This window comes from Prionailurus viverrinus, chromosome B1 (assembly GCF_022837055.1).
Source record: "Prionailurus viverrinus isolate Anna chromosome B1, UM_Priviv_1.0, whole genome shotgun sequence".
NCBI lineage: Eukaryota > Metazoa > Chordata > Mammalia > Carnivora > Felidae > Prionailurus > Prionailurus viverrinus.
This window is the reverse complement of record NC_062564.1, coordinates 52,212,894-52,225,046: the sequence shown is the minus strand read 5'-3', so window position 1 is coordinate 52,225,046 and position 12,153 is coordinate 52,212,894. Positions and strand designations below refer to the sequence as shown.

At 43.1% G+C, this 12,153-nt stretch overlaps 1 protein-coding gene and 1 non-coding gene across 2 annotated transcripts in view; one reads left to right on the top strand and one right to left on the bottom strand.

The window, feature by feature from the left end:
* Positions 1-12,153, top strand: part of XKR6 (XK related 6) — a 327,322-nt gene that overhangs the window by 92,604 nt on the left and 222,565 nt on the right. The gene's annotated exons all lie outside the window — the stretch shown is intronic.
* Positions 9,488-9,594, bottom strand: LOC125164992 (U6 spliceosomal RNA). The gene has a single exon (XR_007151901.1). It is a non-coding gene; the product is annotated as a U6 spliceosomal RNA (small nuclear RNA).

Below are 12,153 nucleotides of genomic sequence, written 5' to 3'. Positions count from 1 at the left end.
GGTGACAGTCAGTGGTTGACTTGTTCCCTGACCTGTTCCTGCTGGGATTAACAGATTTGAGGAATTTTCTGGGGCAGTTATTTTGATGGTCAAATGATACAACAGCCTCTCTACCCCTTTGACCAAAACTGAGGAAAAAATTGATTTTTAAGACTGTATTTAGAACAGCCTGAAAAAGGATCATAGGAAAAGGCTGAGGTAGTCCAGTAGAATGTTAATGTATTTGACTATTACAAGGTTCATTATTGGTAGATTATCCAATAATACGGAAGTTGGTGTATAACCCAAGTTTTCGTAACGTTTCTATTAGAAGACTTCCAGAACTAAATAAAATACACCCTCCACCCCTTTGCTTTACTTTGCTTTGCTTTAAGAGGATTTGACTGATAGGTATATTTAATAGGTGGCACAATGAAGACATTAGATTTTTAAAAATCAGGTTACATTTTAATTTAAATGTGTGTTGCCTCTTTGCTGCTTTCCCATTACAACTGGCTTTTTAAAAACTCTCCTTCTGTGATACTTTTGTCAATAGAGGTGTTTCCTCTTAGCCAATTCTAGCCACAGTATTGACTGGGCCTCGGCATTTGATATACCCAGAAGGAATTAGACAGACAGGAAAAAAGTTGGTCTATACTGAAATGAATATTTTAAAAACCTTCTTAGATTCTGAACACTTTGAGTACAAATGAAAGAGACCCAAGAGGGGGGAAAATTTAAGAACCCAAGCATAAAAAAATGGTGGGGGTGGGGGTGGGGGATAACTCCTTACATAGCTAACTAAGGTATAATAAGGGAAGGAAATTAATTTCCTGGAGATTATGAGATAGAATATGAAATCCCTTGGATAGTAGGCATTCTTAGACTCATTAGGGTAGTTCACACTAGCACACTGCAGTATTGTAAGGACAGTGGTATGTGATCTGGGGAAATATTAATGGATTTCCTAACACAGAGTTTGATATTTATTGTAGTGTGTTATAAATGGGTATGCAGCTCAAAAATGAATATAATTCAAAATAAGTATCGTAGATACTAGAGAAAATATTATAAAATCTGGGTCTTTTGTCTCTATTTTGCAACGTTAGAGAGTAATGTAGAATACAGAGCATAGTAGAGAATTGATGGCATGACTATAATCAGTATTTGATGGTTGCCTACTAGAAACTTCTAAATAAAACCTGACATTTGTCTAATGTTGTCCTTAGTTGTACTGTAACAATTTTAGTGAGAAAATGTGTACCTTCTTGGGTCACTCTATTCCATAGTCTGACACATCACTGTGGAAATGTAGAAATCTAAGCTCGTTTACCCAGAGAGGAACGGATCTTTGTAAATTTGGATACAGTAAGTGCGTAGGGACACACACAGAATGTGAGCCTAGAACAGTGGTTCTTGGTATTTCGGCACTTTTCGACCCCCTTTTGAAAACCTGAAGGTAACTATGGATCCTTTCCCCAACAAGACTGCAATTTCTGAGGGTAGAGGGACTGCCCTTGGCTGTCAGGTCAGGAAGCCCTGATCTACAAGATCATCTTCATTTTACTTCTGACCTTGCTCTTGACTTTATTGTCAACTGTCTGTCAGGGGTTCTCGAATGGAGCTTCAAGTCTTGAAGGATGCTTACTGCCTTACTCATTGAACTGAAGCCCTATGTCCAGAGCTCTGTAACGTAATGGAGCAGACGTCGTTCACAAAACGCTGCCCCACAAGTACAGTGGTAAAAAGAGAGCCTGAGGCATTTGTGTGTGGCACAGCCTCCTGGGTAGTACCTCCTTCCTACTGGCACAGGGGGGTTTATTCCATAGTAAGTTGAATCTTGATGTTCTGTTTTTAAAATGAGCATATTTCTTCTAAAACCTTGAATTATTATAAAGGTTTCTAACTGTGATTTTTTTCCTCGTGTCATAGGATGTCACATTAATGGTGTAAAATGTGCACTTCAAATTAACATAGTAACTGGGAACCTGGGATTGTTATTTTGTGACTCAAATCTATAACACGTTTTCAGGGGAATTGTTGAGATGACCGGATAATTCATTCTTTATTCCTTTCAAGTTCCTGAATGTATGATTGTTTCTGAATCTTATTAAGCCATTTATAAGATGAGACAAAACTGTCTTCAGTTCATATTTTGACACAGAATGCATACATTGAATTGATCTTATTAGAAATGTGTTTTTGACAAAAAATTCTATTTGAGTGGCTCTAATCTTCATTTTGGAATCTCAGATCCCCTGCTCGTTATGTTGTTCACTGGGACTTTGCTGCAAAATACAGCTTTGCTGAGAAGGTCATCCTTGAAAAATCAAGAAATCTGAAGAAACTTACTTTGGGACTTGAGTAAAGAGACGGAAGAGCATCGTCAGATTGACAACGCAGCACACTCTGGAAACATCTTCGACTGCACTGCTTTTGTACATGAAACAATTTGACTGTTTTATGAACTGGACCTATAGAGAGAGAAAACAACTTCATAAAATGTATCTTTAATATAAGAAAACAGGACTCTGGCCTTTGAAACATTTCTGTCAGGACAGTTTGTTCTGACTACTCACTGAGGGAGGGAGGAGCTTGGGTCATTGAACTCGACTGAAAGTTAGTTGCCATGTATTCTGGATTTGAAGGTGTTTTTTTAATTTCCTGTCAGAATATAGTGTTTTGGGCTTTTGCACCATCTGCCTTCCATGTGCCTTTCCTGTCCCCTGAGAGAGGAGCTGGAGTCACCTGTGCCCTGATACTTGTTCTCTGTCCTTTCTTTTCTATACTGTTGACTTAAATGTGGGGAAATGTGGAGCAGGTAGAGGATTCCAGGATCCTGTTAAATCTATCCCGCTATCCCTCCCAGGTAGTTGTATTGCATTTCCTTTTCAGCTCCTCTCAGTGTTGCCCAATTTTAGCCCCTTGGTTAGGTCGAGGCGGCATTAAAATCACACCTTTTGAGGCTCCCTTCCCATCGCCCTTTTTGTTCTGCCTGCAGTGGGCGGTTTTCAGTTGTCCTACTGGGCCACATGTGCTCTCTCATTTCCCTCCCCCTTCCTGCGTGTTCTGCTGGAGAGAGAAAACAGATCTAGACTTGGGGATTTGAGTTGCATGAGGTTTGCCCCCACAGATGCACAGCACGGTGTTTAATATACAGCCTCTTAGCTGTGCTGTCCACAGTAGTCTCCTTCATACCTCTGCTCTGTGCTGGGCACTGTCCCCTCGTCCTCTCCGCCGCTCGATTCTCCTGAGGCCGGGAATGGACCGCATGGCGTCATCCACACAGGGGGAACCGTAGTTGACCTCTGTGTAAGCTTGCTAGTTCTGAGGTCATGAGTTAACGAGGGAACTGAAGAGTTCCCCGGGTCCTCCACCGGACTCTGGTAAAAGCAGATCATGTGCAGAGAAAGTCCTCATGCCGGAATGATTTTGAAAACAAGATTTGTCCAAAGAAATAGGCCAAATTCCAGGTTAACCATGAACCCACATTGACTCTCCTGGTGTGCCTTACTTTCCACAAAATAAAAACCTTACCAAATGAACCCTGACGTAAGTCAAATGTGGTATTACTCAAAAAGAGTTTTTACAAGTAGTTTTCAGAAACATGTGCAAATAAATATGTTTTGTATGAAAGAGTATATACTATGTACAATAATTTTCTGATTCTTGCTCTAATAAATATTAAACTTAAGTGGTCTCCGCATTTGAGCCCTAATAGTTTGAAATTATTTTTTTGAAATTACTTTCTTGAGTAACATTTTAAGGTACACAATCTTTTTACTTTTCATGTAACGTGCAAGTGTTCTTAGAAGCTGTTGACACGTGTTTTCCACATGTGAACCTACTGTGTCTTCAGTAAGAGTTTTGAACCTTTGACTGTAATTACCAAGCTCTGGGGGTTGGGCTGGCTGGAAATGCGTGTTGAGCTTTTCTGTGTATGCAGCAAACTGTGTGCAAATAAAGTAGCTTTGTACCCTGAAGGAGCTTTTAGTAATTAAATTTTTATGAAACATGAGCAAGTTAGACGAGAGGAAGTGAACAAAAGGAGCTGTAAACGATGGTCTAAATTAGAGGTTTGGGAACCTTTATGGAAGGTAGCAGTGGTAGTGAGTCGGTGGGAATGGGGTGGGGTGGGCTGTGAAGTTTGGAGATGAGCTCAAGACCCCCATCTGGAGTCAGTAGTGGTGTGGGTCGGTGCGCGTAAGCTGTGCTCCGTGGACGTGGATCCAAGGTCAAGGAAGCTTGGTAGCAGAAGTCTATCCCCACCGTTCCTGACTGATCAGCAGATGGGTGCCATGAGGCAAAATAGGAAAAAGAAAATCAAGGGTGGGATGGGGACTTCAAAAGGTTTTTTCACTTTAAAAAATTGACCTTTTAAACTTCTGTGTCGTTCTCTCTATTGTGTACCCCTGGTAAAATAAAACTCTTGCCATCTCAAATTAGTTCTCTACAGATACCCAAACAATTTTTTTTATTGACCTGTGAAATCAAAAGGCTGGGTGCTGCTGTTTCTTGGAAATGTGCAGGATTAGCATAGTCAGGTCTTAGTTGTCCATCCTACAACCCATAGATCATGGGACGCTGTTTAACGCGCCAAAGAACAGGGAAGGTTTACACAATTCCTTCAGCTTTGCTGAAGAGTAGAGTGGGAGACCCTGTCTCAAAAAAATTAAGGTAGCTGTTAAGGGGCGCCTAGCTGGCTCGGTCACTGGTAGAGCACGAGACTCTTGATCTCAGGGTCGTGAGTTCAAGCCCCACGTCGGGTGTAGAGCTTACTTTTTAAAAAAAGGTAGTAATTAAAGGGACAGCTGTTATCATCCTGTTTCAACCAACAGTTGGCTGAGAAGTCATTCTGGAAATCTCTTGAACAGATTTCCAGTATTTTACATGAGGATGAACTGAGACCTCTAATAATGCAAAGATCCACTACAACACAAACTGAAGAAATCATTTCACACTCCCTTGCAGATAATTTTTCAACCTGCAAAGTAGTCACAAACCTCCAACAAATTTTACGCTGATAAGTGAGTGGCCAGAAACAATGCAATGGTTAGAACTTGTCTTATGTCTGCCTGTCTCCAACTTTTAAGATTTACCCTACGTACCATCGTCTTGCATGACTAGACTGCTTTTTAATATCCGCTTACATGCTAGCCCCTGCAATAAGGTAAATGTATAAAATGTGTCGAGGAGTGAATTTTCAAGAAAGATGTGGAGATTTCTTCCTTTGGCATCTAAAGATGAAGGTTGGTATCCTTCCTAAACGGGTGCTTGTATGCAAGTTCAGAGGAAGTCCGTGATCTCTAGTCATGGTTCACAGCACTCCAAAGTACGTCCCTTTATCTCGGGGATATTGCAAAATTCGGAACCGTATTGCTCTACTAGTATTCCACGCTGTGTTCCTTAGAGACTTTTTCTTAGGAGGCCCAACTTTGAATTATTCAACCCAGGGCTAAGATTAGTGAGGCAGACACCTGCTTTCAGTATTCCCTGGGACTCGAAAGCGAGAATGAAATTACTAAATAAATTTGAGATTGAGGGATATTTTGGACTTCGTTAGCTGTGTGCTATGCATCCGTTCCTGCGGGCAGGGCGCTCAGAGGGCTGGTAAATTTCTCAGTACTAGAAGGCATCACTTTGCCGTGAAAATTTGGGATTAAATATTTTTGAACGTCCTCAATTTTGTAGCATAGCAGACAAAAGATTATAAATAGATACATACTGATTGAAATCATTTTACCTAAAGTATGACATGACCAAACTGTGTAGATTTGCAATTTTGTATTTGGAAGAAAAGACACAAGTGACTTGCTAGGGGTCTTTGATGACAGTTACAAGCAGGAAATTTAGTTCTGCCTCTAATACCAAGTTACGTGTTTAGTCAAAATAATACCTCAGAACTTTTCCGTTAGGATTTTCTTTAGCTCTTGAGTGGCTCTTGGTGGCCTGTCCAGGCCCCCTTTTTACCTAAGAAAGCCGCACCAGAGAATGAGTTACACAATTTTAAAAGCCCCATTTGTGGGATCTTCTGGAAAACACTAAAATACATCACTGTAGGATAGTTTCCCTCTTTGAGAAATGGGGAATTATCCTTAAGTGAGAGGCCAAACCAAGGCGAAACAGGTGGTTCACAGATGGCTTGGTCTGTGTCTGTGGCTGCCTTCAGCACACTTCCGGTGTGGGGGCCGAGTGGCAGTTGGGGGGGGGGGTGGAAATGTGGCAGGTGTTGGGAGAATGGCTTTTCACATCTACTAGCCTAAGCAATTCCTGTTTGCCTACTTTTTATGTAACATCTTTCTAAGGAGTCATTGTAGCAAACCGTAGTTTCTCCCTTCCCCCAGATTAGAATTTTGTGACTTATCTGTTTAAATTAAGAAGTAAGGTTAACTCCATAGCTGCCATTTCCTCAAACAAACAAAAACAAAAAACCCAGCAGCAGCTGACCTAGACTTCCATCTTGTACTATTATGTAAGTCTTAAATTCTGATTTTAAAAATGATAAATTCGGGGCGCCGGGGTGGCTCAGTCGGTTGAGCGACCGACTTCGGCTCAAGTCATGATCTCGCAGTTTGTGGGTTTGAGCCCCACGTCGGGCTCTGGGCTGACAGCTCGGAGCCTGGGGCCAGCTTTGGATTCTGTGTCTCCTTCTCTCTCTGTTCCTCCCCTGCTCACGCTCTGTCTCTCTCTCTCTCAAAAATAAAGATTAAAAAAAAAAGTTTTTTAAGTGATAAATTTGGTCTGAAGCAGAAAGAGTGTAATAAGCCTTTTCTCTAGTCTCTCACCCTTCAGATCCTCTGGCCCCCTATGGTAGTGAGGCCGGGGACCACCTGAAAGGTTTGAAATTCAGAGCAAGAATCAGAAAAAGATAAGAGCAGGGGGCCTGGGTGGCTCAGTCGGTTAAGCGTCCGACTCGATATTGGCTCGGGTCATGATCTCACGGTTTGTGGGATCTTTCATAAGGGGGTCTTAGGAGGAAAGGCCAGGCAGAAGCAGTGCCAGGAGCTAAAGCCCCAGACTGAGCAAGGTCAAACTTACTGGTGATTAAAATGAAAGAGATCGTGGAGGCCCCCTAAATTCATGCTGAAGAGTAGGGGTTCAATTCTACAGGCAGGAGGGGACCTATCCTCTGTGGCTTTGCTCATGTGGGAGTTTCATCTGAGTATGGTCCAGAATTGTTGGCCCCTGTGGGTTCTCAGTTTATCACCTCGGGCAAGGGAGGAAAGAGAGAGAAGTTGATTAGTAATCATTCCCTCTCTCCTGTCTCTCAATACTTGCTTTTCCAAAATGCACATAACTTTTTCCTCATAAAAAGGAGATGATTTATAAAAATTCACACGGTGCAGAAAAGTAAGAGTAAAGTTCGCTATCTTACTGCTAATATTCTGATCATCAGCAGTTTCGACTTCTACATCATCTGTGCTAACGGCCTCCTTGGTAAGGGCTGCTGTGTGTGGGTGCAACCATCTCACTCCCTAGTGCTGGAAGTTAGGTGGTCTACAATTTTCATTATTCATGTTCTTTTCATTTTCTCACTTTTGCAAACTTGGTTTCCCGTGAACGTCCTTATGCATAAGATCTGCATTTACCCAGTTACCTCCTTGGTATAAACAGAAGGACACCTCAAAAACTTGGGATGCCTAGAGTCACCTGGGTGGCTCGGTTAAGTGTCCAGTCCCTGATTTCAGCTCAGATCATGATCTTGGGTTCTTGGGATCAAGCCCCACTTCAGGCTCTGTGCTGGCAGTATGGAGCCTGCTTGGGATTCTGTCTCTCTCCCTCTCTCTGCTCCTCCCCTGCTCATGCTCTCTCTCTCTCTCTCTCTCAATAAATAAACAACAACAAAAAAGTTTGAAACCTAGAACTGAGGTCCACAATACCAGAATTTAGTACAGACATTACCATTGAGCAGTTTGTGTGCGTGTGTATGCCCACATGTGCACTTTTCAGAGCACTTTAGTAGCAACTTCCGTCTTGAGATCTGCATAAAACGTTGCGAGGTGGGTTAGTGGAGATGATGGTCGTTCCTTCGGGTGGGTGTGGGGGGCTCCCATCTCTCCTCAGCACTGCTGTCACATGGCAAGTGCCTGCTGCTCACAAAGCACATTTGCAATCAGCTTTCAGAACATCAACTCCAAGGCCAATGCCAACAGAAGCTTTTGGAATACACGATGATTAGCACACATGATAGCCAAACTAAAAATGGAACTTTCCGGCTTCCACACATGAAACTGCTTTGATTCCAAGTTTTCCTATTTTAATTAGGCAGATCAAAGAGACAACACGTTTTTCTGAGAAGTTGAAAATCATATGGCAAACCGCTCTATTTTTCAATGTAGGAAGTCTTTACAAGGGTTAAGTGTGAGCGATGTTCATTTTGGTTCTTTCAGGGGAAAGTACCTTCTGGAAGTGGTCTAATTGGATCCCTCGGTGGTGGTCTTCTACCCAGGCCCCCCTCCCCAGCCATTTCTCATCCATAAGATCTCTGGATGGTTCCTGGATTAAACCACTGTGTACTAAACATAATGAGAACTCAGAGCTAAAGACTCCTTGTCCTGTTATGTAGAAGGCTTGGTTTAGGTTGAAGTCATAAGTTCCATTCTTTCTTCTTAAAAATGAGCCCTACTTGGGGTGCCTGGGTGACTCAGTCGGTTGAGTATCTGACTCTCGATTTTGACTCAGGTCACGATCTCATGTTTCGAGGGATTGAGCCCTGAATCAGGTTCTATGCTGGCAGTGCAGAGCGTGCTTGGGATTCTCTCTCTCCCTCTGCTGCTCCCTCTCTCTCTCTCTCAAAATAAATAAATAAACATAAAAAAGAGAGAGAGAGAGAGCCCTACTTAACAAATTGTAGCTCTAGCACTCCTGTACTCAGCAACCAGGCCCCTTAGCATACTCCCACTCTTTTGTGTCTCAGGGCCTTTGCACTTGCTGTTCCCTTGGCCTGGTCTGCTCCTCCCCAGATGCTCACATGGTTCTCTCCCTTGCTTCTGTTAGCTCTCTGCTCAAACGTCTCCTCATCAGAGAGCCCTTCTGACCCACCTGTCTATCTAAAATAGCATCTCATTCCCTCCCTCCCTTATTTCCTCACAGCAGTTACCCCACGCTGACAGCAAAGATGTGTCTCCTCCACAAAGCATAAGCTCAGAGAGGGCAGGGCTTTTGTTTTGTTCCTGGCTGTTCCTTCAAAACAGAGAACAATACCTGACCTATGTTAGAAACTCAGTAAATGTATACTTTTTGAATGAGTGAACAAATCCCCCCATGTTCCTACCTAGGGACGTGTGAAGACACTTGGAGCTTTCAAACACCAGAGGAAAGTCAAGGACTTGGGGAAAAGCAGTGATCTCAGGGCGGGATCTCTGTGTTGGGCCGACCTGGCCCAGTGGCACCATTTCTGCTTCCAGCTCCTTCTCTAACTGCATGTTCACGTGGAGCCATGGCTTCTTTCTTTTTCTTTCTTTCTTTTTTTCTTTCTTTCTTTCTTTCTTCTTTCTTCTTTTTCTTTCTTTTTATGGAACACTTCACGAATTTGTGTGTCATCCTTGTGCAGGGGCCATGCTAATCTTCTCTGCATCGTTCCAATTTTAGTATCTGTGCTGCTGAAGCGAGCACGAGCCATGATTTCTAATATTCCCCCCCCCCCAAGTGGAGGGTGACTTGTGCTAACAGTAGGCACTGCCTTTAAAAAGCATTTCAGTGGGGGAGTCTGGGTGGCTCAGTCGGTTAAGCGTCTGGCTGGATTTCGGCTCAGATCGTGATCTCACGACTTGTGATTTTGAGCCCTGCATCAGGCTCTGTGCTGACAACATGGAGCCTGCTTGGGATTCTCTCTCTCTCTCTCTCTCTCTCTCCCTCTCTTTCTGCTCCTCCCCTGCTTGTTCTCTCTCTCTCAAAATGAATACATTTTTAAAACTTAAAAAAAAAAGCATTTTAATGGATTAATACATGCAATAGATATTTACAGAGCAACAACTACGGTCCCAGGCATTGTGCTAGAGGCCAGGGTTATGAGGCCACAAGACACTCATTGAGCCTTACAGTTTTTCAGTATGAGTTTGGTTGGACAAGATCGCCCTCCTGCCACCTCAAGCTAAGAGAAGAGCCCTGAAAGAGGGGAAGCTTTGCCCAGTGGGGAGAAGGGCTGTGTGGGGTGGAGCCCAGGTGTTGGTGGGCAGGTGGGCTTACTGTGTGGTGTCAGGGTTTGGCTTCAGCTCCCCCAGGGCTCAAAAAGGAGGAAGCTCTCTGTACGCTTGTTTTCTACTAGGCCACATCAATAAAAAAAATTCTTAAAACTACCATGTTTTTTGGTTTTGGTTAGACTTCTGTGGACTAAATTCAGAAGCTAGCAATAATTTTAAATATTTCCATGGGTGACTCTTCGAGAAAGTTCCAAAGCCAGAAAGTCTATTTAAAAACAACTTTGGAAACAACAAATTTGTGTTTCTCCCTGCACTTAAGATTCAAAAGAAAGAAGAAGAAGAGGAACAACAAAAACTTTCTCCAACAATGCAAATAGACTAAAATATAAGGAAACAGGAACTCCAGGTGATTTTTCTCACTTATTGAAAGCAATAAATAATGAGTCCTTCAAATACTCTACGAGAGGTATCTTGAACTTCTCTGTAAGGAATATTTCGCTGAAAAGGAGTGTAATGCAAACATGAATGACCATGTAACCCTCCCCTGTACGTAACTCAGGGATTTGCACGGAGGCATAGTTTTTGGCCTCTAGTTATGTAATTACTGAAATACAGCTTTTACAGTGTTTTAAGGGGGAGACATACACGGCACTCAGATCATCAGGCGAAACCAAAGACTGGTAAGAATAGGGCCTCCTTTTCATACTTTGTTGTATCCTGTCCACTGGGTCCTGTAGCTCACATTCTGGCTCCCTCTTTCTCGCTCTCTCTCTTTTTAAATGTTTTATTTTATTTTTGAGAGAGAGCGAGAAAGAGAGAGAACACATGCGTGCACAAGTGGGAGAGGGGCAGAGAGAGAGGGAGACAGAGGATCCGAAGCGGGCTCCAAGCTGACAGCAGAGAGCCTGATATGGGCCTCGAACTTACGAGCCACAAGATCCTGACCTGAGCCAAAGTCGAATGCTTAACTGCCTGAGCCACTCAGGCACCGATTGGCTCCCTCTTTCTCAAAGTGTGTGTGTGTGTGTGTGTGTGTGTGTCAGAGACAGAGACAGAGATGGAGATAGAGACAGACAATAACGTGGGGACAAAATTCAATTGCAGATTCAGACTCAACTATTTCTGAAGTGAGACTTGGGAATGATTCTGCTTTTCTAACGAGCCAGCTGGTGAAGCCAGTACAACTGGTTCACAAACTCCATGGAATAGTAAGCCTCTTAGCCTACCAGGAACTTTCACATGCATTTTTTTTTTTCATGGAACTTTGTAACTATCCTGTGAGTTGAGCACTGCTGGTGGCACCTGCTTTTATACATAATAGGGCAGGTCCCAAGAAGCAGATTGCCTAAACAGACCTTGATGCTAGAACCCAAGCTTCCTAACGTCCCATGGAGTGTTTTTATTAAGGGAGCTCTAGCATGGTGGTTGAGTCATGAATACGTGGGGAGTGGGGAGGTAAAATTAAAATTTTTGGAAACCCAATAGAGAAAATGCACCCTTTTGTTATTACTGTTGTTATGATGTCCCCTGAGGTCTTAGAGCCAGCGCTAATAGACTGGGAGATGGTCACATGAGAGTTCTTACACTTGCCATTTTTAGGCAACAGGAAGACAGCAGGTGGCGAGTGTCCTTCTGGTGACAAACTTAACTATCTTTGGGAAAATGGGATTTAACTTGACTGTAGGCTGCCTTCCATCTACCGGATGGAGCTAGAACTTGAGAGCTGGGTGGCTTTGATTTATGGAACACCATTCCTGTCAGATGGTACAAAGGATGTGCAAATCATATGCAAGTGGGCTAAATCTCACTCAGAATTTGCCAACCGGAAACACAACGTCTTGATTCCAGCTGGATTTTAATGTGATCTTGGGGTAACTTTCAGTGAAGTCTCCACTAGGCTTACTTTTAGCTGAGAAATAGCTAAATCCTGTCAAATGCAAGAAAGGTCCGAACATGGAAGTCCAGAGTGGCATTTGTGACCGTGGGTCCTGTACCCCATCTGGGGAGAGGAGCCCCAGCTGGCCTTGGGGTA